At 39.1% G+C, this 26172-nt stretch overlaps 1 protein-coding gene and 1 long non-coding RNA gene across 2 annotated transcripts in view; one reads left to right on the top strand and one right to left on the bottom strand.

Annotated features, from left to right (window-relative positions):
• The window catches only part of ATG10 (autophagy related 10), a 334391-nt gene that overhangs the window by 203665 nt on the left and 104554 nt on the right, over positions 1-26172 (bottom strand). The gene's annotated exons all lie outside the window — the stretch shown is intronic.
• LOC141570686 (uncharacterized) lies at positions 16081-21593 on the top strand. The gene is made up of 2 exons (XR_012495063.1): positions 16081-16346; positions 19436-21593. It is a non-coding gene; the product is annotated as an uncharacterized LOC141570686 (long non-coding RNA).

Consider the following 26172-nt stretch of genomic DNA (forward strand, 5'->3'; position numbering starts at 1 on the left):
AAAGGACAGTAATCTGCTCAAGAATATCAATGAGAGAGGATTTAAAACCCAGTTTGGCTCCAGAGCCAATGATCTATCTATAATATCTGAGTCCCAGTCCAGTGTTCTTTCTTTTTCTTTTTTCAGTAGTTTCAGGTGTTCCAGTGTTCTTTCTGATTATTCAAATTTAGTATGACTTTTATAAGAATTTGTTCATTCATCCAACAAATGCATATTGAATATCTACTAAGTAGTAAGTACTGTGCCCAGATGAAGGCTAGATATGGAAAAAAATATATAGTCCTTGCCTTGTAAGAACTCATACAGTAATGAAGGGAAATAGGCAATAAAAATAATCACAATAGAAACTCTCTTAACCAACCTCCATTCAACCAATTTTGCCAGATTAATGAACACAATGTCCATTCCCTCCATAAAATGACTTATATCTACAGGATTCTGATCATCAAGTACCTCTACTCCTCTCAGTTGAAGGTATGCTCACAAACTACATTCTTGTATTATAAGTATACTGCAATTAAATGTTATGCAAACCACACCAATAAAATATAAGTTAAAAAGATAGACAACTATTATTTCTAAGATATAATGCCTTGGAAAAATTGTATAAAGGTAAGTCTCCATAAGAAAACCAAACTGCTATTGAACTAGCTATGGACAATGCAACTGAAAAATTTGGTGGTGGGGAAATCATACAATTCTGCATTCAGATTGTTGCATAAAATGGCTTCAGTTCTTCATTTAAATCAAAACTTTCATTTAAACCAAAAATCCAGAGGATGCATTCTGGGCTCAGTTTAATCAGGGATGAACAATGAATTCCAATAAAGTATCAACATTCAAAGACAATGCCTTGGTCATAAATGAAAAATTTGGCAAGTGAATGTCTTTATACAATTTAATATAAATTGTATGTATAAATTGAAGTAAAATATTTCAAGTATGCATGTATATTATTTTTAATTCTATCTTTAATCGACTTCCTCAATTAATTAATTGCTCAACTCTCATCTTACTGCACTGGAAAAGAGGACTTCTACTTAAAGTCTATACAATAATGAAGACATGTACAGATTATAGTTGGCACAAGAAGGGTCCCTCACTCAGGAGGGGAATGTGGGAGGGTATATGTTATGCAAGAGTCATCCAGGAAATGGAGAATCAGACCTTGGAGCTGAAAAGGTCAAAATAATAAATCGCTGCAGGATCTATGGAACATGATCTGAGGGGCACAAGCCTGAAGGCAGGGAGAAGAGTTAGAACCTGCAGCAGTGATCTGGGTGAGAGGTCATGAGAATCTGAATCCAGGTAATGAAAGAGAGCCGAAAGAATAGGCATGCTAAGTTATGGAGAGAAGCCAAGATTGATTTAAGAGATTTGGAAGTTGTCTGTATAAAAGAGACAAATGAAACAGTGAGGATGAATATTACTCAGTTCGAATGCATATAGCAGATTCTTAATATGGCTTCTGGTGGATCATGAATGTTTACACTAAATTTTGCATGTACATGCCTATCTATATTTGGGGGGAGAAAGATTCTATAATTTTCTACAGATTGTTTAAATGGTCTTCACCAAAAAGTTAGGAATCTCTATGAATAGTGAGAAGAGTGTGTTGAGAAAGAAATCTTTAGAACACTGGGGCATTTAAGGAACCTATAGAGCAGGGGTGTCCAAACTGCGGCCCACAGGCCAACTGTGGCCCGCAATCCATTTTTAATTGGTCCGCAGCAAATTCCAAAAATATATTTAGTTTACTTAAATAAACCAGGTGAGGCAATATGTACTTTACCTCAAGCGAGTGGCCCGGCTGTTTGTGTATTTTACCGCATATGGCCCTTGGTGAAAAACGTTGAAAAAAATTTGGACACCCCTGCTATAGAGGAAGAGGAACCAACAAAAGAGCTAGAGAATACAAAGTTAGGCATTAGGAGGAACTCCTAGGAAGGGCAATGGGATGAAGGTTTCAAGGGAGTAGAGAATAACTAACAAATAACCAATAATGTCAAAATAAAAGAGAGGCCTGTTAAGAAAAGGACTGAAAACATCCACCGAACTGACAATGGAGCAGTCATTGGTGCCTGCGTGAGCAATTTCAGCAGCAGTAGAGAGAAGCCAGGCTGTGATGGCCTAAGGAGAAAACTAAAAAGAAATAGTGAAAACTTTGTCAACTTTTTTTCAAAAAGCTTGGTTGAAAAATACATACAAATTGGGGACAGAAGTGGCACATAGACTTAAGGAAGGATTTTGTTTTGCCTAAGAAAGGGGGATATCTGAATATACATTTGAGCTGAGCAAGGGGGGTAGGGTTGAGATGGAAAAGCTGAAAAAAGATGAATCAATGTCCTAAAGGGGTTGGCAGGAGATGTGGTCAACAGCACAGAAGGATGGATATGAACAATACAATGGACACCTTGTCCCTTGCAATGGGAGGAAAGGCATTTGAGGATGAACACTGAACATAAAATTTAAAGTTTTTCGAACAGGACCCAAAGTTAGGGAAGACAAAATCTGATAGTCACAAGATTTGTTGATGCAGGGGCAGGCAAGATGGGCTACAGAAGTGATGGGATAGTGATGAAAGGAGAAATTTGAGAAAATGAGTATCAATTTGAAATGCTGGTGAGAGCAATGAGAGGACAGCAAAAAAAGATGAGCAAAGAGAAGTAAAGGCCCAGCAAGAGAAGTAAAGCTCTCCAGGTTGGAGAGCCTGAATTGGTGGTGCGATACTCTGCATAGTGTGATTGCCTTCAGGAGCGCTCAGATCCTCAAGTGTGGGAACCAGCAGAGAAGGCCACTCGACCATGCATGCAAACTTGGAGTTTTCTGGGTTGATTCAGTGGAAGGACCTGGTAAAGAGGAAACAGTATATGCTAGTGAGATTAGCTCAGAGGTTCAGAGTAGGTGGAAAAGGAAAAGATGCCAAGAGAAGGTTTAAGGGGATGGGCAAATAAGGCAGTATCGTGGAAGATTAGATATCAAAAAGGGCTAAGAATAGCTGTAGTGAAAGGAGGGAAATGAAAGAATGGGAAGACTATGAGATTTTAGATCTTGATGAAGTCTCAGCTGTGGCCACGGAAGTGAGTACATAAACTAGCTTGCAGCTGAAGGTCACTGATGTTTAGGAAGTCAAAAAACAAAAACGAAAAAAACAGAGTCTTATAATGTTTGCTGTTTTCCACATGGACACTGAAATCACTTAGGATTATCCTGACAATTGGTGGGGCTAGAGGGCTCTTTAACGAGTATGGAAGATCAACTGGGAGACTTGTAAATGAAAAGGGGCAAATAGTACAAGAAAGAGCACAAAGATAGTAAATGATACATAATCTACAGCACCAAGTCCATCAAGATCACAAATAAACTAACCCATGTGCTCCTGATGAACCAGAACAAATCCTTGGATTCCTTCTCAAGATGGCACTAAAAGCAGCCGCTACCAGTGGACAGGGACAACACGTGAGAAGAAAACCTACCCCACCATATCTGATAGAGCTGAACTGCAGGGGCCTCAAAGAAGCAGGGATATTTACATGAGGCTGAACAAGCAGTGACCAATACCCTGAGCCTTGAAGGGTGGAAGAAAAAGCCGCTTCCATTCAAAGGGTTCCAATATTTTTTTAAGCCAAGTTTCCTTTAAAACTAATTGGTGGAAGCACTGATCTGTGAAGATGTTAATTAACATCATGAGAGACAGAAGTATGGAAACTGATCACCATCCCCACCCTGAGTATTTACAATGCACACTGTGGTGAAGAAACTATTAACTCGGGATTTCTCATCTCTTTTGACCATAGATTTCTTTTTGGGGGGAACGCTTTTTAACAACTTATTTCACAGAAGGTAGTGAAGGAAATAATGGGTTAAGGCTTTGGGTAAGTTTGTTTACTATGGATGTGTGCTCCTGAGATCATAATGGAAAATCTGAGGAGGTGGGGGAACAGTGGGAGAACAGGTTTGGGAAGAGAAAGCACCAGGTACAGGAATGTAAGTACAGAAGAGATGATAAACTGCAGACAATAAGCTACTGAGGCAGTCACTAAATGTTTCTGAGATGTGAGATCTCCAGGTTACACACAGAATTCTGGTTGATAAAGTGCTTCAATGCAGGTACAAGTTGGGAAAGTGACATCTAAGAACACACTCAAAGGAAGAACAGGAGCTAACTAAGCAAAAGGGGGAACTGAAGGGAACAGAATGTGTAAACGTCTGTATATAAGAGAACGTTTGATAATTGAAGGACTCTTGTTTGACTGAAATATAGAGGTAGAAAAAGGGTGCTGGGAGAACTAGTGCTGATGTAGACAGAGCTCAAAAGGGGTTTGAAAGCGGGAATGAACTGATCAGGTCTGCATTCTGGCTTCCAGTGGAGACTACAGGTCTTGCCTGGCTGGATAAAGACCAGTTAAAAGGCTCTTAAATGAATCTGGGAGAGACATAATGATACTAAACAAAGATTGGCAGTAGGGCAGAAGAGGGAGGAATTCAAAAGACTTTTTGATGGTATACTCATTAAAACAACTGGTAGATCTTAGTATGTAAGGGATGGTGAGAGAGAGGATTGAAGAAAGATTCCCAGCTTTTTGCCTTAGGTGATGGTATACTGACTGAAACAAGGAACCCTGGAGGAAGAGAAGGTTTGGGAGTGAAACGAGTTTATTTTAGCCATACTGAGTTTCAGTTATAAATGCCTATGGCATTCCCAAGTGATGATATTTAGCAGGCATTCTGACATGGATCTGGAACTCAGAAGGAAAGAGAAATCTGGGCTGTAAATACTGATTGTAAATCAACATTACACAGATGATAACAGAACACATTCAATCATTCAGGGAGCGGATACAGAACTAGACTAGGAAGAATGAAATGGTGCAGTCAGAGAAATAGTTTTTCCAACGACATGATGGCCCTGACACTTACTGAGAAGTATGCAATCAAAGAAAAACTGAATCTAATTCATAAAGAATATCAATATATTTTGGAATATGTTATAAATTCCAAACAAACCCTTACTTAATAACAAAATTGAACTAAGTAAAAACACTCCATTCCCTAAGCCCTCTGGTTACTTGAGGTTTACTGAACTATTCAAAATGTTAGCTGAAACATAAAATTTCACTCAATAGCCATAGTTTATCTAATTAACAGCACTGTGCCACTAGCAAGATGACTGAACATCAAAGCACTAATTAATATTTGGTTGAATACTTTTAAAATTATCTAAGACTAGGCTTTGCTGAAGGATGTTACATACAATAATAAAAACACTTATGGCTTGATTACAAAATTAGGAACTATACTATATTAAAATGATATCCATCTCAATTCAAATCATGATAATGTGTCATAATGAAATATCACTGAATAATTATTCTTTTTGCTCAAGTAAGAATATTTCAACTCATTAAAAATGGAAATATAATATAATCAACATTTTAATGTGTACTTTTCAAGTTGTAATACTCTGGTATTCTACGAAGTTTATATACTAGTAGAGGCAGAAATTAGAATCTTATAACTTCCTATTATGAGATGGTTGAAATTATGATCAAAAATGGAAATAGCCACCACTGCAGCTTATTAAGCAACAAGAAAAATCCTTACTTTATAAATGAAAAACCTTAGACGTGAACTATGTTTCCAGACTGAAACAGAACACAGGTGAACTCTCAGTAAAAGAATGAATTCTAACTCTCATCTATCCTAAACAATGAACCTCTCATATCTTATTTTAAGTAAAAGTTAGAAATGAGTCAGAGCCCTTTCATGTCGTAAAATATAAGTTGTTTATACATCTGTTTTGCTTGAGTCTCTCTTGCTAAACAGTTGTTTTATATATTTTTAAGCTCAAACAATCAAACCCTTTTTTTTTTAACTGTTTCAGCAGATTAGAAAGGTAGAATAAATATTTTATTCTCCCCACCAAGTGAAAGAAGTCTTTCTAAACTACGGTTAGCCCTAAGACTAGACAGTGTAAAGAAGCTTATTCTGCTGCTATTAAATATATCTTTTCAGAAAAGCAGTCCCAGTGAATTCTAGTATCTTGTATAATCATTGTTCAAATGATCCTTATTTAATTAAAAACAATTTTTTTCACTACTACTCTCCATATTTTGTATGTGCTTTTTAATCTAATGTGTAGAGAACTGATATGTTTTTTTGGTCAGAGACATTTCTTTGGATGAATCTATAAATCAATGTGTATCCGGGTCATAAGGAGACTAAAACACTTTAAGAAATATAACTAAATTTCCCCAGAACTTAAGATCATTTATAAAAATGTGATTATCACAGAACATACTATGCATATACTTAAACATTAAGGATCATTTTCAACTAATAAAAGTAAGCAACTTCTTGTCCCTCCTTGCAGCAATTCTACATTATAACTTTAGATTTAGTCTCTTTCCTAACAAAACACGTAATTACTAGCTAGAAAGTTAAACTCAACCCATTACCTTTATGAGAATTTGGTTTGAATTCATTTAATTAGTTAATCACTTACCTAGCAGGGTCCTTGGGCAGTGGTCCTCAAATTTTAGAGAGCAAAGAAACACCCAGGGTACGAATTTAAATGTGGAATCCAGAAAGATGACCTCATTCTGAAGGCCCCAACATTAGTATTTACAATTAGCAGCAGAAATGACTTTTGAGTAAGAATCATGGTAGAAAACTGAGACAAAAGACGGTTCATTTTGATGGGACTAGTGAAAGGCCTGGATTTCAAGGCATTTGTCAGCCCGGGTGGGGCACAGCAGGCATGGCCCAGGTAATCCAATAAATAGGGAAGCAGCAAAAGAGGAAGTCTGTTCAGTCATGACAGCAACAGACTCAATGCTCCCTCCTTGTCGTTTCACTGAAACACATATCCCAAATCAAAGTTTCACTGGGATACAATATTGCACCTGGCCTAGAATTGAGGGGATTGTTATTGGTAGCTGAGCTTCCCTTGCTATGTCTGCAGCAGGAGCTCCACTTAGGAAGAGGATAAGAAGGCATCTCACTCTCCCCCATTCTATAGTTCCTTCAGAAAAATGAGCCTGAGTTGCCCCCTCCCCTACTGGCTTCCAATGCCCATTGGTGATTTTCTTTCAAGGCAGTTGTCTTTCAATAATATAATGTCCATGGCCAGAAGTGGAAGGTGAAGCCAAGGGGAGCACTGCGTATGGTGATGTAAAGTCCACCACAGGGAGCTGTGGGAACAGATGAGCCTCAGAATGGTGCTGTCTCACCACTACCCCTCCTCTCCCAAGTCCCCAAGCCCTATAAATTATTTCAAACCACACAAAAACACGCCCCTCATTATAGACACAGGAGCAAAAGATTAAACAATAGGAAAGGAAGGACCTTCCCTGAGCACAGAAAAGATCCTAAATTTGGCTGAACCTGTCAACCTGCTCTCCAACCTACCACTGAGAGCAAGAGTCCTCTAGCATCTAGATGCAGTGAAGGGGACGAAGGGAGTTTGCTCACTACGACCAGGTCAACACCATCTCTACATAAGTCCCTCCTCTGTCAAAATGAGAAAACCCAAAGCATCAATAACAGTACAGGGCCGATAAGAAGCTCTTAGACCACAGAAAAGAGGAGCACTACCATAAAGAGGAAGAGGGAAAGCATGCTTCTGAAGCAGGCTTACACTGGGAATCAGGGGGAAAACTTAGAAATATCGATTTTACACTCCCAACTGAAAAAGAAAAAGGAAAATCCAGCCTTAGAGGTACAAGAGATATTCAACAAATAGGAAGGTAAAGAAAATGATCAACACTATGTCAGAAGCTATAGACTCGCTGCTAGTCTAAACACAGATAACAGAGCTCTGTGTTTGCTTTTTTGTTTTTGTTTTTTATTGGGGAAGGGGAACAGGACTTTATTGGGGAACAGTGTGTACTTCCAGGACTTTTCCAAGTCAAGTTGTGATCCTTTCAGTCTTAGTTGTGGAGGGCACAGCTCAGCTCCAGGTCCAGTTGCCATTGTTAGTTGCAGGGGGCGCAGCCCACCATCACTTGCAGGAGTCGAACCGGCAACCTTGTGGTTGAGAGGACACGCTCCAACCAACTGAGCCATCTGGCCACTCAGGAGCTGAGCGGCAGCTCATTGACTTCATTCTAGTTGCGGAGGGTGCAGCTCGCTGGCCCACGTGGGAATCGAACGGGCAGCCCTGTTGCCCAGAGCTCACGCTCTAACCAACTGAGCCACCCGTCCACCCTAGAACTCTATATACAAAATAGCATGTATGTTTTTAAAATACACTACCAAGAACCATTATTTTGTTGGAAAAATAATAAATAAGCAGCTGGACATTTTTGTAATGGAAGTGACATTCCCTTTAAATTTTTCTTCTTGCAAAATCTTCATTGAAAACTGGATTAAATTAATGAGCCTTCTTATTTCCATAAGCTTTTCATTAATTCACTCAGCACCTACCACATCCTAGCACTTGCTGTGTGTGTCCTTACAGGAAGGAGTGTCAACATTTTCCTGAGGAAATCAGAGAAGACTCCAAAAAAAAAGAGAGTATGGAAGACTTAAGTTCCATTCTTGAAGAACTGAATTTTGAAATTTGAATAAGGGCCTACCAAGTAGAGACAAAGGCCTGCCAAAAAGATGAAAGAGATCCTACAAGACAAGGCCTGAAAAGTGTATGCTAAATTAAAAAAAAAAAAAAAAAAAGCAGCAGATAGAGCATAGGTTGAGTAAAGTATAGGCAGATAAGATCCAAAGGTTCCCAGCATCAGGAGGCACCAGTTTCAATGAGGATGTTCAGAAATTAGTGGGATCGCACTGGGTTATCACAAAGAGAAGGGGTTGTAGTTTCTTATTGCTGTTTACTGCTCAGGACCAAGGTATAAAAAGCATCTTACAATATATGAGACAGCCTCATAAAAATGCTAATTAAGCCCCATTTGAAAAACATCCGGAAGTAGGTTGGGGTTTTAAAAGGTCTGAAGAACTTAACCCTAGGGTTTCTTAGCTTATTTGTGAGATCTGCTTTCACAATCTGCATTTCACTCACTAAATATTTATTTCCAAGGAAGCTGTGTTTCTCCTGAGCAAGTGATATGTTGCCCTCTTTACTTTGACCGTTATGAAGCTCAGACCTTAGCTGTGGTCCACCTTTAACAATTGTACAACTTTTCATAGTATATATTTCAGTATAAAACATTCCAATCTCATCTCTCTATCAAAGCTTCATATTTTCTTTATTTTTTATGTTATTATATTATGTGTAGTTTATAAATCTCAAATACTTTTAGAACCAAATAGAGTATAAATTTTAAAACATAAGCAAGAGAAGTAAAATGGAAAACAGAAAGAAAACTAGAATCATCCTGGGAGTATTTAAGAGACTTTTTAAAAAGAGAATAATATACGGTCTTTGCCCTCAATAGTTTGTAATCAAATTTGTAAGAAAAGAACATTAGAGAATAAAAGACAGCAAAAACCAGGGATAAATTGTATAACCACTGTTTAAAGAATTAGTATGGATTAAAATAATTAAAATAGCATGTATTGAGCTCTTACTATATGTCAAAAACTGTGTTAACTTGTTAAATTCTCACAGCAACCCTATAAGGTAGTTACTGTGATTTTCTCCATTTTATGGAGGAGAAAACTGAGACAGAATAGTTCAGTAATTGTCCAAGGTAACACAGCTGTTAAATCTGGCCACTTGACCTAAGGCAGTCTAGAATCAGAGTCTGTGCCCTAGAAGAGTTACATTTCAGATAATACAAGGATTATAAGAGGATATTGAAAGGCAGAGATACAATGTAAAAAAAAAAAAAAAAAATGAAGAGGATGGCTTGGGCATGGGGACAGGCAGCGAACCTAGGAAGAGGTTGAAATGAGGCAGAGTAGGCAGAATCTGAGAGTCTGAGAGTCTAGTCTGGTCAAGATGGCAGAGTAGGTAAACACTGTGCTTGCCTCCTCTCATGACTATATCAAAATTACAATGCAACTACAAAATAACCATCACTGAGAATCGCCTCAAGTCTAGCTGAACTGAAGTCCTAAAACTAAGGACATACAGAAGAAGCCACCTGAAGACTGGTAGGAGGGGCAGAGACACATAAAGGGCTGGTCCCACACACACATGTGACCATTAAAAATCGGGAGGGACATCTCAGCTGAGGAGGAAACCCCTCCCCCCCCAAAGGAGCAAGGGGTCCCAGCCCCACACCAGGCTCCCGAGCCCAGGGATCTAGTGCTGGGGAGAGGAGTCCCCATAAGTCCTGGCTGTGAAATTCAGAGGAGATCGTGGCTGAGTGAGACAGAAGGTGGTTACAGTCCCAGGCATTCCTCTTAGAGGACCCACACATGGATTTATTCACTGACGGAATCACTCGTTCTGAGCTCCAAAGCTGGGGCAACAGCTCAAAAGGTATCAGGGACATATGGAGGAACTGAATTGTCTGGCTGTCGTGCAGGGAGGCCTGCGAGGTCTCTGGTCCCGCTCCCCACATAAGAACGCAGGACATGGTGAGGCCAAAAAGGAACACCCATGGAGCCATAGATGGGGGAGTCATACCACTATATTCTCGCTGGTGGCTGGGTTGGAGAAACATGAAACAGGAGCCATACAATTCTCAACCCTCATTGCTCCGCTTGCAGGCTCAGCCACCATCTTCTTGCTAGCCCCCATTTTCTGCTAGCGTAGCCACAGCAGTTATATTAGTGGCAAAAGGCTCACTGGTTACAGCTGACGGCCAGCTAGCCACAGCTGATGGCCATCCAATCACAGTTGATGGCCATTTACTACCTGAGCCAGCACCTGTCTATGTGAGGCCAAGAGCCTGGAAACTGCTTTTTGGGGTTCTGTCCCCACACTGGCTTCACAGCAAAGCCTGGAGTGGCATCTTTCTCCCAGACACAAGTGCAGAAGTCATTGTTCCTTTGTTGAGCCCTCCCCACTCCAAGCATGCAGAAACAGGTGGGTACTATATCTGAGTATCCATCAATCTAGCTAACATAATGCCGTTCACCTTCCACTGGTGATTTCCTGAGATCTGGCCCCACCCAACTTTTAGGCACACCCAAGCCATTTCCAGTGGCTTTTCCATATAAACAGCCTTTCTTAGCTCATTCTGTGGACTTTCCTAAAATCTCTCAAAGGTTCACAAACCCGAAACGAGCAGCATCTGGCCTCAGCATACCCCATACCTCTTGCTATGCAGCCCCAAGCTGAGCATTAATGGCAGCTGGCCTCAGTTTCGGGATTAGCCTCGCCCAGGCACTTTCAAGCCCAGCACAAGTGGCAACTATCTGCAGGTCACTTTGTATCTCATACCAAGTGGCCCTTGGAAGGGCTAACCTTGGCCTGCAACAGAGACTCTCCCAAAAGATTTCAGACTACAACAGAGCAACACCCAACCACCTCCACAAATGACACACCCAAAGGGCAGACTGGGCAGGCACCAGACCTCTGCTAAAGCAAATACTGCTCCATAGAGTCAGCCTCTGCACTATAGCTCCTCCACTGTAGTCACAGCCAGTCCTCACAACCAATCAGCCTGAGGGTCAACTGACATGTAAATAGCAACCAAGGCTCAACTACAACAGGAGGGCATACATAACACACAAAAGCAATACACCTGGAGCAACTGGCTCAGGGGACCAGGGAGACTGGCCACTGGGCCCTATTGGACATCTACTACATAAGGCCACTCTACTAAGACTGGGAGTCATAGCAGTCCTACCTAATGCATAGAAACAAACATAGAAGCAGCCAAAATGAGGAAACAAAGAAATACACCCCAAATAAAAGAACAGGAAAAAACTCTAGAAAAAGAACTAAATGAAAAGGAGGCAAGCAACCTACCAGATACAGAGTTCAAAACAACGGTTATAAGGATGCTCAAGGATTTTAGTGAGAACTTCAACAAAGACATAGCAAACATAAAAAAGGACACAGAATGCATAAAAAAAAGAACCAGTCAGAAGTAAGAATACAATAACTGAAATGAACAATGCACAAAAAGGAATCACCAGCAGAATAGATGAAGCAGGGGATTGAATCAGCGATTTGGAAGACAAGGTAGAATAAAACACCTCATCAGAACAAGGGGAAAAAAATAAAATGAGGATAGTTTACATAAGAGACCCCTGGGACAACATCAAGCATAACAACATTCATATCATAGGAGTATGAGAAGGAGAAGAAAGCAAGGAACTGAGAACCTATTTGAAAAAATAATGACTGAAAACTTTCCTCACTTGGCAAAGGAAATAAACGTACTCGTACAAGCCCAGGAAGTGCAGAGAGTCCGAAACAAGATGAACCCAAATAGGCCCACACCAAGACATACTATAATAAAAAAGGCAAAGGTTAAAGACAAAGAGAGAAACTTAAAAGCAGCAAGAGAAAGGCAACTAGCTACTTATAAAAGAGCTCCCATAAAACTGTCAGCTGATTTCTCAACAAAAACTTTGCAGGCTAGAAGGGATTGGCATAAAATATTCAAAGTGATGACAAGCAAGGGCCTACAACCAAGGGTACTCTACCCAGCAAGGCTATGATTTAAAATCAAAGGACAAAAAAGGACCTTCCCAGGCAAGAAAAAGCTAAAGGAGTTCATTACCACCAAGCCAGTATTACAAGAAATGTTAGAGAGACTTCTTTAAAACAAACAACAACAACAACAAAAATCAAAAATATAAATAAAACAGCAATAGCTACATATCTATCAACAATTACTTTCAATGTAAATAGATCAAATGCTCCAGTCAAAAGATAGGGTGGCTGAATGGATAAGAAAACAAGACCCTTACATACTCATACGCTGCCTACCAGAGACTCACTTCAGATCAAAAGACAAACACAGACTGAAAAGTAAAGGGATGAGAAAACGGTATTTCATGAAATATGGAAGTGAAAAAAAAAAAAGCTGGGGTAGCAATACTTACAGCTGACAAAGCAGACTTTAAAACAAAGGCTGTTACAACAGACAAAGGACTCAGTAATCCTATTCCTCAGTATTTATCCAAAGAAACCCAAAACACTACTTCGAGGGGACATGTGCATTCACATGTTCATTGCAGCACTGTTTACAATAGCCAAGATGTGGAGGCAGCCTGGGTGTCCTTCAATGGATGAATGGATAAAGAGTAGGAAGTACATATATACAATGAAATATTGCTTGGCCATGGAAGGGAATGGGACCTTGCCATTTGCGGTGACATGGATGGGCCTAGAGGGTATTGTGCTAAATGGAGTATGTCAGACCGAGAAAGACAGATACAATGTGATTTTGCTTATATGTGAAATCTAAAAAACAAAATGAACAAATAAACAAACAAACAAAACAGAAACAAACTTATAGATACAGAGAACATTTTGATGGTTGCCAGATGGGAGGTGAGTTGGGGGATGGGTGAAAGGGGGAAGGGATTAAGAAGTACAAATTGGTTATTACAAAGTAGTCATGGGGATGTAGGGTACAGCATAAGGAATAGAGTAAATAATATTGTAATAACTATGTATAGTGTCAGATGGGTACTAGATTTATTGGGGTGACAAGTGGGAGGCAGTTTGCGGGGCAGGGTGAAAAGGTGAAGGAATTAAGAAGTACAAACTGGTAGCTACAAAATGGTCATGGGAATGTAAAGTAAAGCATAGGGAATATAGTCAATAATATGGTAATAATTAGGTATAGTGTCAGGTGGGTACTAGACTAGTCAGAGGGACCATTTCTTAAATTATATAAATGTCTAACCTCTATGCTGTACCCCTGAAATTCATATAAAATATTGAATGTCAACTGTAACTAAAAAATTCAAAAGGGGGGAAGTGAAAAGGAATAAGGTTTAAATTTCCAGGTATAAAACAAATAAGACATGGGGATGTAATGTACAGCATAGGGAACACAGTCAATAATATTGTGACAGCATAGTACCGTGTCAGAGGGTTGCTGGACTTATTATGGTGATCACGTCTTTAGATATATAAATGTTTATTAACTATGAAGTACACATGAAACTAATATATTTTATGTTAGCTATATTTTAATAAAAATTTTTAAGATGACTAAAAACAAAAGGTCTGAGTATAAATTAAGAATACAAGAAAATGGGGGAAAGAGGGAGAGTTTATAAATAGCCTTAAAACTCTAAAGAGATTCCAATTAAACAGTGGGCACAAGAAACCATTATACGTTCTTTTTTAGAGAATTTTTATGAGTTTATTTGAGCCAAACTGATGGCATATGCTAGGGAGCAAGATCTCAAATGCTCCCTAGGTTCTTGAGCTCAGAAGAGATGATAGTTTTCTCCAAAAGCTATTATATGTCAAAGTTTCCTCCAAAAGCTATTAAATGACAGTGATAGGAAATAACCCTAACTTCAAATCTAAATTCATAGTAGTAAGTGCTCCTATGAGATCAAGCACTTTAAGGCCTCGGATGCCAGGTACATTCCTGGAGTCTCTGGTTCTGCATAGTTTTCAGCAACCTGTCCCTAATGAGTTTGGGTAGGATTTACTCTCCATTCCCCTACTTTCCATTGTTTTACACCTAGCCTTCTCAGCAGAAGACATTTGTTTCCAAGGAGTAATCACCAAATATTCCCTATGGCACTTTGTTGTTGTTATGGTCCCTTAACTATGTTTATGATTCAAACACTGCCTGCAGAGTCTCAAAACACATCTCTAGGCTTCAAAGATATTAATAATCAAATCAAGCTCTAGTCTTAAGAAATCTACTTATATAAACTTTACCCTACTTGTTTTCCTTAAGGGGTTTCTTATCTTTCTCAGAAATTCATAAGCATCAGGAATTGCTGTCAATTCATAATTTGTCACAAAACATTATGCCCAACTTGATTGCCTCATCATTAGCACAATCTCAGTTAACCTTATGCTCAATAAAAGGAGAGGGGAAGTGGGGAGGGGAGCAGAGAGGGAGGGAAAATAATCTTGTAACATCTATATCCAAATGAATCCAGTTTAGGACTAGTGTAAACTGTTGCCACTAGTTTCTTTAGTTTCCTCTATTAAAATATCAGTAACAATTCTTAAATCATGTAATTTCAAAAATTTTTACTTGAATTTCTCAATACTCAACATTTAGTTTTTGGTCAAGTTTTCATTTTGTAAATGTTTCCTCTTGTCCATATTTGACCCTTCAAAAAGTAAAAAGGATTCTACTTGGGGTCCTATAATGTTGAGTATTACACAGGGTCTATGTTTTCCTAATGTGAAAAGTACAGCTTATGCTTTTGCCACTAAAGAGTGGAGGCCATTGTCAAATTGTCATTTTTAAGAACTTAGAAACATGATTCATGTAAGTAAACCTGTGACAAAGATTTATTGAACTCAAAATGAAGGAGCAAGCCAAATGGTAAAAGTTATAAAAATCTTGGAAATAGGGCAATACAAATACAACCTGTAGGAGTAGTTTTTGTCCCAGAGGAAAAAAAAAAAAAAAGCATCTTAATTAGACAAAAATTGTAACTGCACAGCCTGGGCCCTAAACAATATTAATGTCAAGCAAAAGTACAGTCCCCTAAATAATTAATTCATCCTCAGGTGGGCCTGTTAGACAAGACTCCGTTTTGACTTTGTAAAGACATTTAGCTATCTTTTTGCCCTTTCTGAAATGTTTTTAATTTTTACCATAATAAATGTTTCCATAAGTTAACTATTCCTGTATCCCCTACCCCCTACCCCTCCATTCAAGCTTTCATATACTATGAGAAGATAGGCTACTCGGGAGAAAAAAAGACGTTGGTTATAAAGTTATTCCTCCTGGTAGTGAATCTGATACCCCCCGAAGTTAGGTGGGACCTGGTCTTTGAAATCGTCAGTAATTTCATATCCATTATTTCCAGGTTACAGGGATCAAGACCTGCTTATGTTCGTGCAGGCTTTAAACACACGGCAGTAACTACGTATGTGGAAGGTGAGGTCTCCGTAGTGGCTCAGGAGTGCCCATGGCTGAGCCCGATCGCCGGCGATGGGGTGGCACGCACCCTTGCACTCCAACCCCCCCACCCCACGCCCCACCCCTGCAACTAGCAGCCCCCGAGCTGCGGCTGCAGCGCAACAGCAGGGACCAGGCCGGCATTTCACTCGCGGGAGCCCCTTTGCCCCGGCCTTTTTGTTCAGGACTGGCTGTTTCCCGCCCACCCACACCCGCCCTTCCTCCCATCCCAGGAGTGGAGTGAGGACGCTGCGGGAAGCAGAGCCGGGAAGGCGCGGCCTACAAAGGCTGTGGGAATACTCACCCCGCTCCGCTCGGCCCCTAACCCGGCCGCCCAGCCCGCAGGGGGCGGGGCGACGGGGCTGGGGGAAGGGAGCCGGGGAGAGGTACCCTACGCTGAGCAAGCTACCGCCCCACAAGCGGCCTCAGGTAGGAGAAGGATGGGCCCCGGGAAGCCTAGGGGCGACGACGGAGGACCAGAGCCACGGCGCTAGGAGGCCCACCCGCGGAGGACCCCGGCCCCTCCCTCTACCGCCGCCAGGGGCGACCGATTCGGAGCATGCGCACTGCGCCTCCCGCGCACCACGGGGCCTGGCTCACGCAGGCAGCTGGCGCCTTGGGCACAGTCCCTGCCGGGGGTGTGACCTTCTTGCTGCGGGCGACGTTAGTCTCCAAGTCCCCGCCCATCACCTCACTGTCCGTGCGGGGAACCAAAAGGCGGTTGTACCCTCTGCTCTGCACTGGGCGGCCCGCTGACCGGGGGAGGGGGGGGGGGGGGGGGGCCTCAAGGCCCTCAGCACCCTCTCCTCCAACAAATACACAAATATCTGGAAAATTAAAAGGGTGACCAATTGAGAAAGGGTAGAACTAGACCAGGGCTGCGCTATGCAGTGCCACTAACATCTCTCTAAGAGGTTGGAGAACTAGGCGGGCTACTGTATGCTCACTGCAAAACAGTAAACACCACAACAATTAAGCACAAGCACAGCTAACCCCCTTTAAAACTAAAGAACCGAAGTAGAAGTTAGGAATTTGAGAATTGACAATAGTACCATCTGTGGCACATATATCAGAAAAGAAAATCTAGTAGCAGAATTAAATTGGGGAAAACGGTGAAAGAAAAGACTAGAGAAAGATACAGGAATATTAAAGATGATGGAACTTAAATACAGAAAATGCAACAGTAGATATCTGAGAGAAAACTAGCACCTGCTCCTTTTCACACAACAGAGTTAAACTTGTGTGAAAAGAAAAGAGTAAACATAGGCAAAGAAGTGAAAGGAAAACCTGCCTTCAAATGTACAGAGCATGGTTTTGATCTTGTAAGACAGTTATGTAAAAGTCACCACTGGAGAAAGCAAAATGATGGGTATACAAGACTAATGTACTATTTTTGCAATTTCCTGTGAGTCTATATTTCAAAATAAAAAGGTCTTAAAAAGGGACAGAATACTGATCAGTGGTGACCAGGGGAAAGGGCTAACTAAAAAGAAGCTTGACAATAATGTTGAAAGATTCTGTAGGGTCTCCGATGGGCACTTGTCTTATTAGAGAGACCACTTCAGGGATGGTGTAGATGCCTGATCACTGCGCTATACACCTGAAGCTAAAACTGAATAATAATGAATGTTGATTATAATTTTATATATATCCAGTGACAAGAAGTGGAGTACAGCATTAGGAATAGAGACAGTGGAAGTGTAATGGCTGTATGCGATGTCAGAGGGGTAGTAGATGGGGGAAGGGAGTTATAACTTTGTGAGGGATATAAATGGTAAATGTCTAACTATTACATTGTTTTGTACACCTGAAACTAATAATAATAAAAAAAAAGAAGTTTGAGGGAATGAGGGGAGGGAAGGAGGTAATGGAACTGTTCTATATCTTAATTGTTATTATTTATTATACTACTGTTTTGTTTACCTAAGCTAATAAAAGGAATAGATTTTACTACATGTAAAATAGTTTAAAACTCAACTTTTAAAAAGATACTGCTAGTCAAGATGAATTTCCTAACATGTTAGAGCAACTATAGATATAAATTAGACATTTTGTGATCAGTATGGAAATAAAAATTGTGTTCCATGACTATAATTCTACATACATTCCTTAGCTTAGAGCTTGTCTTATTTGATCATTCTATTTTAGAGAATTTTTGTTGCCAAATTTAACATGTTTTTATGTGTTAAAAAGAAATAATAGACCCAAAATGGAGTCACTTTTGCTAAGCCCACCAATACTTAATACCTAACCTAACTGCAGTTTCAGGGAAAGGTAACCTTACTAAAATAATCCACTCTTTTAACTTTCTTGTCCCACCCTGTTTTAGCTATAAAAACCTTTCATTTTGTACAGCTCCTCAGAGGGCCCTTCTAGTTGTTACCTAGAGGGGATGCTGCCCAATTCATGAATCAATAAAGCCAAGTAGATCTTCTAATTTACTCAGTTGAATTTTGTTCTTTAACATACGGAATTAAACATTTTTGGAAATTACTATATGTTTCATTTGATTGTTAGTAAGAGGCATATGTACTTACAACATGTAAAGTTGGGGACTTTGGCATGACACAGGGATTCCAATATTTGTATGAAAAACACAATGAAAGATTGTCAATTTTTAATAACAATCTATACTGCTATAATTTTCTGTGTTTCCTATGAAAAAATAGAATTCTTTTGAAGGTTACTGAAAATTAGTTACAAAAGTCTTAATAGCAAAGGATAAAGTTAATGTAGAATCTCAACAGCAAGGTGCAGTAACTAACAATGTATAGCAGTGGGATTGTGTAACTGTGTTCATATTTTGAGGATCCTATTCTTGAGGGCCTAGTTTGTACTATGAAGATTATAGCATGTTTCAGGAAATAATCCATTTGAACTACCTGAAAAAAAGATTGAAATATTTAAGTAAATTTTTATATTTACTGTATTTGTTTTCCAGTGTTCTGGGTTGGATTTATTTATTTATTTATTTATTGCATTTGAGGACATTTGGGAACTGTAACGTGTGTTTTAAATTTGTCAGGGGGATTCATTGTTTGAAAGGATCACTCTGCCGAGGATCTAATATTACTTGGGATGCTTCCCCCACACACACACTGGAATTCTTGGGAGGACCTTTCATCTTTCATTTGGGGGAGTATACAAAAAACTATGCATGTCTATAACATATCCTTCTGGGTTACTAGATTCTAGCCTTGTTCATTGCCTTTGAGCTATTTTGCTGTTCTTTGTTAAGTTATAGATAGGTTATAGATATGTATGTAACTTCTGTCCAATCTGGTAGTGATTATAATTGACTCCCCATCCTACCCATGGAAAAATCAATTATGTCCTATTTTGCCTGGTTTCCTCATATTATATGTATCAAATAGATCCTTTAACATGTGTTCATTTTTATATCTGTATGAAAGTAATGATTTTATCTTTTAAAAAAAATGTATTTTAATAGAGGTCTGAAAATTTGTACCTAAGAACCTCACAGAAATAAATTCTCACTGTGGCCTTTCTGTCCCAAGATTCTGTCCCAGGATCTCTGAAAGGAAAGACAGTCCATGGTCTTTGGAGGCATAAAAGGACAGTTGCCAGGCAAACCAAACTCTTGACCAAGAAGGTGTGAGGCCAAAGAAGAAGAAATAAATAAGAAAATAGATCAACAGAAAACTATCTGTGATAAGAGAATATGCAACACCTTTGGCATATGTGGAGGAAAAAAAGAGAGTCCAACAGGATATTTGCAGCATCCTGTATCCAGACTCTATTGATTGGAAAGCAATGGGTGGAGAATACAGAAGTAACTACAGAATCTCATAAGCTCTTCAAAATTTTTGGTTCAAACACTCTGGGCATTGTAGGTCCCAAGTTAGATTCCTTAGAACTATGCAGCAAGATGTCTTCAGACAAGTTCAGGATGCAGCCCAGGAAGCTTTTGTGCAGATTTAATTCAGGAAGCTGCCCTACATTCAGACCAAATCATAAGTTGCTCCTGAGGCAATGACTCCCTTTAGGCTGCCACTTAAAATAAATAACAATAACATGCACTTGCCCAGCCCCTTTATCTGCATTATCTCATTGGAGAGACAGGAGGCACGCTGTGGAAAGGGGACCAATTTGGAGTCAAGAAGTCAGAGCAAACTTTATTTCTGACACTTATTTGGCATGTAAATTTTGGGTATGTAAATTGTTAGCCTCTCTGAACCCTAAGATCAATATTCTATAAAATGGAGTTAGTAATAATCTCCGCTTTGCCGAGCCGTGGAGAACAAAAAGACATACATTTGCAAATTTATTGGATTGATATATAGAGGCAATGAAATAATACAAACATTAATATGATCATGTAATCTGTGTTTTCTAACACGAAAAGAAGGCCAGGTACAAAACAGTGTATTAAAGTATGACCTCATTTATAGTCCTGTAGAAAAATTAATAACCAAAAATGAATAATGGCTATCCCTAGGTAAGGGGATTATGAATAACTTTTCTTTTATACTTTTTTTGATATTTCAGCCTTAAGGAAAACTAATGTGTTATCTATGTGTTAAACTTTTCATAATAAAAATGAAGAATGCTATCTTCAATTTAAAAAAATTAACATCGATGTCTGTGACTTTAAATGGGAGCAAATTATTTATGATCTTAACATTACTGACTATGTATTTGACACAGAGAAAGGAATGTTATCTGGGTATAAATTATATCCTGTTATTCTGTAAAGGGAATAACAATGGAGGTAAGGAGGTCAACTTCAAAGGAAGAAAAGCCAAAATGTGATGGCTAGTAAAGGATGATTATGGGACATTCCAAATGTATAATTTCCTACCTTCTGCAACTCAGAGTTGGCTGTGGATAATGCCCCTGAATGGTTCAGTCTTCCTCAAATTCGGGGACTGATAGTATAAATATGTAGGCATAGATTTTAAAAGGATATAAAGAGACATCCTTATTCTATATGTATTCAATGTACATTAAAAGGCATATGAGGGAACATAAATAATGGCAGGAAGAAAGAGGACACCGTTAGAAAGGTTCAGTCCCATTGTAATCACATGTTATTGGAATGCTAAATGTGGAGTGAAACAGGCCGCAGTTGAGTAGTGTTGCTACATTTTTTATGTAATGTTTGACCATTTTGTATTATGAGGCTTTTAATTATTTATGCTATTTGGTTTATGTGATAAAGAAGAGGTAAAGCTTATTGTCATATAGACTTGTCTCTGATATTGGCTCTTAATACACATACCACACCCTACTTGTAATAGTCTGATGTTCAGCCTGGTCGATGGAGAAAAGCTGGGATTTTGCTTCACTGATCCATCATGATGGCCTCATGCTGATGATCTGTAGGGTGATGTAACAGCCCACCAGTGAAGAACAGCACTCAAAAGGACCAGTAAAAAATTGCAATGCCTTCTTAGATGCTTAGGAGTTTTGCTAATCTCAATAAAACTGTTCAGCCAGAGGTTAATGACTTGTGTAATGCTTGGCCTAGAGATTCCACCAATCTGAAGCTGCCTACGGCTCTAGCCAGGCAGACAGGGGTGTGGGCAGCTGTATGGTGTTAGAGGACATCTGCCTGGAATAAGAGCATGAACCCAGATGATATGAAAACACTCCACATGTGAGCTGCACCCTTGTCACATCACTGTATGCTTTCAATAAATGCCTTTGCTAAGTGGAATTGAGTTACGTCATTTCTTCAGCTTTCAGAAATCTAATGCCAGTATGGACTGGCATATCCAAATGGCGATATCCATCCAGTCAGCAGTGTGGTATACAAGTCCAGAACTCAAAGAAGAGATCAGGATGAATATATATATATATAGTGGAGTTATCTCCTATACTTACTTAACTTATATTCACTCTACTATATGTGCTTGGCAAAAAAAAGAAAAACATATTTTTTCTTATAACATGGTCCTTAACTGCAAGCCAACAACTTCATCTGGTATTCAACTCAAGAAACAACCTTCTGTTCCAATAGCGGAGGAAAACTGGCTCTGTAGGATTTCATGATTGATAGCATATATATTCAAAATCATGTGTACAGTATTTTAGAGGAGATTTTTCAAAGGTAATTTTAAGTCTACTCTATTTTTGCCATTCACACTGACTTTAGATCCTAACCCCCTCAAAAAAAGGCACTCCCCTATATCTGGGTATCATTGATTCACAGGTGACAGTTGCAGGTGTGGTCACAGAAGATACTATTCAAGGAGAGTATATAGAGTGAAAAAAGAAGAGATCTGAGAGTGGTATCTTAGAAAACATCAATATTTTAAAAGGAGATTAAGAAGTACAAATTTCCAGTTATAAAATAAGTCACAGGGATATAATGGACAGCATAAGGAATATAGTCAATAATATCGTAATAACCTTGTATGACAGATGGTTACTAGATTTTTTGTGGTGATCACTTCATAAGGTATAGAAATGTTGAATCATTTGTTGTATACCTGAAGCTAACATAACATTGTATGTCAAGTATAATTTAAAAAATAGAGTCAAAGAGCGGAGGTGGGGTGGGGGAAGGTACATAGCCCACAAGGATTCTAAGAAAATTAGGAGGGGGACAGGAAAGACTACCACAATAAAAAACCAAGAAGAGAGTTTCCAGAGAGTGGTTAACAGTATCAAAAATAAAGAAATCAAGGAAGAGAAATACTGAATAATGACTATTGGATTTGAAAATTAAGAAGACATTGATGACTGGGAAAAGCAGTGTTGATGGTACAATATGGTCTAAGTCAGTGCCTGATGGGTTACAAAGCTCATGGGTCTTTGAAACAATAAATAAAAACAAAAAAGAAAAGTGGCAAGTAGATGGAGACTTCAAGCTTTTCTGTGAAAAGAAGAAGATAGGGGAGCAGGTAGAAGAGAATCAGAGCCAAGGAAGGACACTTTGGTATTTCATTTTTTAAGTGGGTCTTCCTTGACCCAGTCTATAAGCCAAGCACAAGAACTAAAAGGAAAGAGGAGATAACTGAGGCAACACAATCCCTGAAGAGAAAGGAAGGGGTTGAGTCCCAAGTACTAATTTGCATGAATTGGAAGGAAGGCAAAGGAGGAAGATGTAGTGATCAGAGTGGAAATAAATGCCTTTGTATTAGGGAGGAAAGAAGTGCTGTGAAGGAGGAGTTCAGGAAAGTTTGTTTCTGATAGTTTCTTCTTTTTCTGTGAAATGGAAAGTTAGCAGAGAAATAGGAAGTTAACAAACATTTGTAACAGTCTTCAAAGGAAATAAGAAAAGCTGAGAAATACCATATAGTATCTGAGGGTATAGTTATGACTGGATTCCTATATTTGTACAAGTACTCATTCCTATATTTTGTGGGGATTTTTTTCCTTTGTCAGTACCACTCACCCTGCTTGGGTGAGGAAGTGTAAAACAGATGAATGGAAAGTCCAGAATTGCAGGCTTGCAAGATGCTGAAGAAAATTGAAAGGGTAGGGTAAATTAAGGTTGCCGGTAGCAGAGTGATAGAAGAGAGATTCATGGGGTCTGCATTGAATGGTAAGGAAGTGATTTCAAGGGGACCTATAGAATGGGGAAAAGGAGAGGAATCAGGAACTAAAGACTATCATAGTGTTAGTAAGAAAGTGTGCTTGTAGAAATTGGAGAGGACTGGCAGAATATAAGCGTATGTTTGAAGAGAAGAAGGTTGAGGTGTAAGATTCCAGGTGTATTAGTTAGTTCCAGATGAGGACAAGGCCCAAGAGGTCAACCCAAGGTGGGTTGCTGAAGTAGAGTAGAAGTGAAGCCATAGCATTTAATAGATCACAGAACTCAGAGACTATAATAGGTGTTGGGTCTTTCATGAAGGTGTTGACATTTCTGCAGAAATTGGGTGCGAGAGAAAGACACCTGGTACCAAAAACCTAGATGAGTGTGGAGAATTAAAAAAAAGGTACTTATGAGGAAGGTAGGAAATGGTACAGATGGGTTGATACAGAACCAATTCAATTGAAATCTTGCTTGATAGGGAAGTAAAACCATATGGAATTGACACATTGGAGCTGGGAGAATACTAGCAATACTTCTAGGTTATGAGGAAAGGAGCCAGGCTAAAGTAAAGTGAGGTCCTCAAGGAAACCTGTGTTTTGAATAGGTGGGTGTATTAGTCAGGGTTGCCCAGAGAAACAGAATCAATAGGCATATACAGATATGCAGAAAGAGATTTCTTATGAGGGATTGGCTCACATGATATGGCAGCTGAGAAGTCCCATGATCTACTGTCTACAAGCTGGAAGTTCAGGAAGCCAGTGGTATAGTTCCAGTCCAAATCCAAAGCCTGAGGAGCCAATGGTGTAAGTCCCAGTCCAAATCCAGAGGCCTAAGAACCAGTGGGCTGATGGCCAAGGAGACGATGAATGTCCCAGCTCAAGCAGAGAGAGCAGATTTGTCCTTCCTCTACCTGTTTGTTCTATTTGGGCCCTCAATAGATTGGACGATGCCCACCACACTGAGGAAGGTGATTGTCTTTACTCAGTCTATGGATTCAAATGCTAATCTCTTCCGGAAGCACCCTCCCACGCACACAACCCCCAAAATAATGTTTTATCAGCTATCTGGATATCTCCTAGCCCAATAAAGTTGACACATAAAATTAATCATCACAGTGATTGTATATCATACTGGCTGTCTCTGGAAAATGGAACTGTTAAGCCTATTAACACTTATCCATTCTTTTCATAAACTTACCATTGATCTAATATATGCCAGGAACTGTGCTGGGCGCTGGAAATATCACGAACAGGACAAGTACTGCCCCCGCCTTAATGGAGTTTAGTGTCTTTAGTCAACAAGATCCCAGACAAATAAGCAGAAAAAACTTCAGCCTGAGCATTTTATGAGGTTGTGTAGGTCTGGTTGTTGGAGGAATATTAAAAGCTAAATCAACCAAAACCTTCCCAAGAAAAAATATATGTACACAATCTGGCACCATTGATAGTGATAATGTTGAAAAGCCTTCCCACCTCTTAGAAAATGTCACTGATAGAGCTGTTTACTAAAGAGCAAACACTAGTTTACTGTATCGTTAGGGGTTATTTACATTACAACAAAGCATAGAATCGATTGATATGGAAATCAGTTAAGAATGCTTTAATAGCCAAACAACCACAGCACTGTACACTGTTATTCTAAAACATAATACCTAAGAAACATGAAAGTTAAATTTAAATGTTATATGCATGCAAGATGGAAATTTCCTAGATTCTTTTAGAAACACTATTCTGAATTGTTATTCTGAGTACCAAATGACAGGAGCAGTGAAAAGAACTAAAAATGAATTATAGGTAGATAATATGTGACTTACATGTAAGTTACATGTAAGATCATTATTTCTTTGACACTTGGCAAGCTTTACCCCAAAATAGTATTTCCTACTACAATCAGTAAATTTCAGAGACAAACATTAAACCATTTTGGGTTCATTTTGGAAAAGTTTTCTTATATAGTCAAATCTACAAATTCAATCACTATATTAAAATTTTTCTATTAAAATAAAATGTAAACTAACAATGTCAAGTTATCAGAGATAAAGCTTTCCATAAATAAATGTAATAAAATGATAAGATAAAATTGAAAACAAACAAACAAACAAAAAAACCTTTAAAAATAGATTATAATGTGCTGTGGAAAAGGTGAGAAAATAAAATGAAAGGAGAAGGAACGTGAAGCAATAAAAACTTTTCACAATATATCCATATCCCTAGAGTATAAAAATGTTCAAGCCTCAAATCCTGAAACCAACAGTTCTCTTTGGCCTTCTTAGCACATCCTCACAAACCTGAAGCATGAGCACAAGCTTTTAGGGCCCGGTAAAGTCTTTGGGAGGTTTGCCACCCCCGGTTTCCCTGTGGATAAGGCTCAGTGAACAAATACCAGGCTGAAACACAAGCTTTCCTTCCCTTAGGAAGAGGGATTTGGCTTAGGATGGGTTTCAGGATTTCAATCCTGTGTTTGCTTCCCCCACCTCCATGTGAATGCAAATTTGTCATTGGTACCATTTGTCTTATAGAACATATACATTCCAAAAAACATTAATTAATATTTCATAATATAAATGTTCTTCTATCTTATATTAAATACAATCAGGGATATGGTCCCACAGAACACATACTTGGGCCAGGTATAAAAAATGATAGTCACTTAATCATTCAACAACGACTTATGCAGTAAGCTCAAAGCACTTGGAGCAAAGCAGTGTAAAGATGAAGTCCTTGGTCACAAGTCACAGAAACTGACTGGCTA

Source organism: Rhinolophus sinicus, linkage group LG03 (assembly GCF_036562045.2).
Source record: "Rhinolophus sinicus isolate RSC01 linkage group LG03, ASM3656204v1, whole genome shotgun sequence".
NCBI classification, from domain to species: domain Eukaryota; kingdom Metazoa; phylum Chordata; class Mammalia; order Chiroptera; family Rhinolophidae; genus Rhinolophus; species Rhinolophus sinicus.